Source organism: Macaca fascicularis, chromosome 2, assembly GCF_037993035.2.
Source record: "Macaca fascicularis isolate 582-1 chromosome 2, T2T-MFA8v1.1".
Classification (NCBI taxonomy): domain Eukaryota; kingdom Metazoa; phylum Chordata; class Mammalia; order Primates; family Cercopithecidae; genus Macaca; species Macaca fascicularis.
In genome coordinates, this window is record NC_088376.1 from 7827406 (window position 1) to 7832868 (window position 5463).

Genomic DNA, 5463 nt, shown 5'->3' on the forward strand with positions numbered 1-5463 from the left:
ATATGTAGGAGAGAACAGTAATTTGGGTGAGAAAAATATGACACTAGAGGGTTTGGGATGGATAATGCTGCACAAGCAAAAAGTTCAGAGGCTTGAAAATATGGTCAGCTATGAATCTCGTATTTCACCCAATAGCCTTAGCCCTTAGTCACCATGCCATCCATCATCTTTTACCTCTGCTTCTTCTATTTTTGCCACTTGTCCCTTGCAACTCTCTCAACTCCCTTGCCTCTAGTTTACTCTTCTTCTCATTTACTACAGCTTAATGTTTTGTGGGGAGTATTGTAGCAAAGCTATTTCAAAAGCAGGAAAAGTCCAACTGATCCAATAAGGTTGCAAATAGAAATTTATACTAACAGGGACGCTTTCAAAATCTTAAATTACATAAGTGTTATTTATATTAGCACAAAATTTATTTAAACCTAAATACATGACAATAGGACACTGTTGGATAATTTAACAAACATCCTCATAAGAAATTATTAAACATTAAAATTTGTTTTTCAATAAATATTTAATAATAAGCTAGATAACATGCTTTTCTCACATGGAATTTTATGTAACTGCAGCTAAAGCAAAATATCCTGTTCACTGGGTAAAAGACAGACGTGGACCTGCTTTATGTGCTCATACTTCAGTGCAATTAAAAAAATACTGTAATTGTAATTTCAGAACTTCAAAATTCTGTTAGGTTCCAGTGTTCTCTCCTTTTTTTCATATGGGAAAAGAAAATTCCTTTGAAAACCATTGGAAGCTTGGACAAAAATTCCACAGCTATATTCCTCAGGATCACTTTGCAGAGTCTTTAAGACTCAGATACAGCAAAGCTTCAACTTAACCTTTCAGAGAAGACATTCTATTAATAGCTTGCATGATCTCGACAACCAAGAGAAGGTTGGTGGCAATCACAGTGCAGGAGTGAAGAAGCTGTTTCTTTAATCAATGGTTATCCCATACTCCTATTTCTGCTGCTACCATTGGTTCACCTATGTTGAGGTCCACATCCACAAGCAGACTGATTCTGAATATTCTGCTTGAATTTCAACTAATGTTCTTGAAGGTCAAAAGCAGAATTCTGAGCAAGAACCTTGGGAATAATCGAGCAATGCATCAGTAAATGGTTGAACTCCAAGCTGTTCACTGCCCTTTACACTGGGCTTATATTTAATTAGGGCTTCTGCCATTGCCACATCCACAGCACCAGCACCTGGAACTACACAGCCATCATTAATAGCTCTTCTGACAGCCCTCAAGCCATCTCTGATGGCATCTTTGGTTTGAGAGAGTGTGTGTTTATTCAATCCTTTGATCAATGATGTGACAGAGTGAGGATTGTTACATTTCTCAATAAAGGTGAACTTCTCTTCTCTCAATATATACTCATGCACAAGAACTGCAAGTCCCAAGCAGTTGGGATTTAGGTCATCAAAATAAATCAGAGCTACCCTGCCACAAGCCAGAGTCAGCCTGTCCATATTTCTACTTTTAGCTCTGTGCAGACCTACTACACCTTCTTTTGCAAGAGCGTCTAAGGAAAAGAAATCAATTCCCTTTTGGTAATAACAACAAGTCCTTTATCTGAATCACCGCAGATTTTCCTTTTCAGTTCTATTTTTTTTTTTTTTTTTTTTTTTTTGAGACAGAGTCTCGCTCTCACCCAGGCTGGAGTGCAGTGGCGCGATCTCAGCTCACTGCAAGCTCTGCCTCCTGGGTTCACACCATTCTCCTGCCTTAGCCTCCCGCGTAGCTGGGACCACAGGCGCCGCCACCACACCCTGCTAATTTTTTTGTTTTTTTTAAGTAGAGACAAGGTTTCACCGTGTTAGCCAGGATGGTCTCGATCTTCTGACCTTGTGAACCGCCTGCCTCCGCCTCCCAAAGTGCTGGGATTACAGGCATGAGCCAACGCGCCCGGCCAGTTCTATTATTTTTTAACTATATGTTCAATGAACTTTCTTTCTGATTTTATGATTTTTTTCCTCTCTCTTCTTCACTCTTGTGAATAAAAAGGCCAGAATTTACTTCCTTTTTTCTTATTCTAATGACACACTACACTTGAGGATGTATGCATCTTCCACCCTTTTCTTCATATCAGGATGCCGTGCTCCATGGTCCAAAACAGGCCTCTAAGCTTGTATCAGTTTCAGGTTTATTTTTCATCTCTATGAGATCAATAGGTTCATCTTGTTTTTTAATGGCCAAAATGGAGTCCACTACAGCCTATGTGAAGACGTCTGCAAGTTCAGCATGAACTTTAGTATGAAGAGATGTACTGGTCACATCTCTTAAGTGTTTCTATGTGCATCTCTCTGCTTACTTTGACGTGTTCCAAGAACTGAAGGGCCCTTTCCTTTGGAGTCTCAAATCCTTCAGTGATTATTCTGGGATGAAGGCCTTCAGAAATGTAGAGGTCGGACTGTTTCAGTAGCTCTCTAATTATTAGGACACTGTAAGTCATACCATCACTGGTTATATCATCCTGAGCTGTTGCTACTTTTGCTATTAAGAATACATTTAATAGCATTTGCAGTTCGTGAATTTGCATTTTGTGACGCGGCACATAGCTGTCTTTAGTAAGTTTGATTTGTCCAGCACCAAAAACAGGCGTCCTCATGGTGCCCTTGGATCCCAGGTTGGTCCTCAGTATGTCCTGTAGCCCCCGCACCACACTGATGTTGAGCACCAAAATCACCTGCACTTGGGCCACCCCAGCCTTGGGGTTCTGGGTCTTCCTGGCAGCCACGGCTGCTCAAGAGGAGGAAGAGCCAAAGACCTATGCTGAGATCCCAGGGCCAGCGCAGGCTACAGAAGATCCGGATAGTGCCTCCCACTATCCGGGTCTTCTGAAGATTTTTAGTGTACTTAAAACAACCTCCTGTGGGGAGAAGATGCCATCTAGAACTTTCATAAAGAGTGGAAGTCAATTCCTAGTTTCAAAGCTTCCAAGAATAGGCTGACTCTCTTGTGAGGGGCTAATGCAGATGTGACTTTAAGTTGAAGCCAAATCTCATTCGTCATTCTGAAAATGCTAGGGTTCACAAGAATTATGCTAAATCTACTCTGAAGATGTGACTCTATTACTGCAAGTTCATGATAGAACTTGAATGGGTGAAGAGTTTCTTATGAACGAGCCAAAAAAAGTGTTTTGTTTTTTAAAGATGGAATCTACTCCTGGTGGACGTGCTGTAAGTATTTTGAAATGACAGCAAAGGATTTAGAATATTACATGAACTTAGTTGATAAAGCAGTGGCAGGGTTTGGAGGACTAACTTCAATTCTGAGAGCAGTTTTACAGCATCACACACTACAGAGACTTCTTTTGGGACAAGAATGTTCTTGAGTCAACTGATGGAGCAAACTTCATTATTGTTTTATTTTAAGAAACCCTCACAGCTTCCCCGGCCTTCAGCAACCACCACTCTGATCAGTCAGCAACCATCAACGTTGACGTAAGATCCTACACCAGCAAAACGATTAGGACCTGCTGAAGGCCCTGATGATGGTTAGCATTTTTTAGCAAGAGTATTTTTATTTAAGGTGTACGTACATTGTTTTGTTGATATAACACTATTGCACACTTAATAGAATATAGTATATCACAAACATCACGTTTATATGCACAAGAAAACCCAAATTTTTGTCTGGCTCACTTTATTGCAAAATTCACTTTATGGCAGTGATCTGGAACTGAATTGCTAATATCTAGGGTATGCCTGTATTGGAAAATCATTTGAAAGCCGTGTTTTAGTATAGAGCACCTTTGGAATAGTAAGTCAGAGAGGTCTATAGGAATTGTCTCCTTCCAGTCTTTGTACCTCAGAGATAGAGGAAATGAAGTCCATGGAAGCAATTTAACTTGGCTATGGTGACTCCTCAACTTAGCAGCAAAGCCCAAGCCCCCAGTGCTGTTTCAGCACACTTCACTATCTCACACAAAGTGGGTTCTTAAAACCTTACTTTGCGAATTAAAAGCACGTTCTCATCTGATAATATGCTTCTGACATTGTGGTTGGAAAAGTACAAATGCATACAATGAAAAGAATGACTTTTCAGATTTTCTAGATTATTTTCTGATAGTTTAGCAATTACATGTAGATAATCTGAAACAGTAAAAGAAACAAAGAATATAATTCACTGAGGGCGTAGATTATGCCAGACTCTTAAAAAGGGAATTTAAGATAAGTTCTGAAGAATGATGATGAAGTGTCAATCAATTGGCAATAGTAGGAAGAGCATCCCAGGCAAAGAGAATAGCATAAGCCAAATCCTTAAAGTAGGAAATCTCCCAGCACTTTTTCAAATGTGAAATAAAACCATTATGGTTGGAGCACAGTGAATGAAGCAAAAGCTGATGTTGAAAAAGTGGATAAACATCAGCCTATTCAGGCCTTATGGACCATGCTGAGGAATTATATTTTACCTTTTATTGTTAAAGAAAAACTTTAAAACATCTTAAGCAAGGAAAGGGGATGATATAAATTTTAGAAAAGATTCTTCTCAGTTCCATATGCATTATTTGTAAGAAGAGATGAAGAATGGAGGTGAGATCATCAGGTAGGAGGTTTATTATGATAAGCCAAGAGACTACTAGTGAATATTTGAAGACTAGAAAGGTAGCAGTGGAGTTGGAGAGGAATGCACAGACTTGAAGTTGATTTCGGAAGTAGAACTAACAGATTTTGAACAAGCTTCTCTGGTTAGACTAAAATGTTTATTCAAAATTATATAATCAAGTAATATTGTTTATTTGATTATATAATTTGATATACCTCTTTTATTGATTCCTTCTTCACTTATACAGACCAGAAACTGTCAGATCCTCACGAACTGTCAGAGAAGCTATTATCTAGGCTTTATTTTGTCCCCAGGGCACACATCTTAGGTCAGTGTCTATAAAATCCACCTTCTGCACATTCAAATTCTGATTTATCCACTCAACAGTTGTGAGAATATGGACAAGTCATAAAACCCTTTAAACTCATTTCCATGAGGAAAAGAAAACACTTCCCACTAGCCTCCCCCCATCTTCATTCAGTATTTGCTGTGAGGCTTAGTAAGATAATAGGGACATCCTAGTTTCCAAAAAATTTAAAAGCCCTTTTATCACACTTCTCCCTTAAACACACACACACACACATATTTAAAACCACTAAAGAGATGTTTTAAGACACGAATATACAAGGACAATATTGGAAGAGACTTTTCTTTCAACCTTACCAGCCTAAGGAGAAAGACTAACATCATATAAAGAATTCAAGCAAGTCTCCTTAGAGGTAACAAGTGCTACCCAAGCCAAGCACTCAGAGTATTTAATCCACTTTTGGATCTGATTCATTGGAGGAAATGGGTTGGGAGTGGTGGCTCACACCTGTAATCCCAGCACTTTGGGAGGCCAAGGGGGGAGGATCACAAGGTCAAAAGATTGAGACAATCTTGACCAACATGGTGAAACCCATTCTCTAC

At 39.2% G+C, this 5463-nt stretch overlaps 1 pseudogene; it reads right to left on the reverse strand.

The window, feature by feature from the left end:
• Nucleotides 1–834: 834 nt before the first annotated feature.
• Nucleotides 835–2737, reverse strand: LOC102132845 (T-complex protein 1 subunit zeta-like; annotated as a pseudogene).
• Between the last annotated feature and the right edge of the window lie 2726 nt (nucleotides 2738–5463).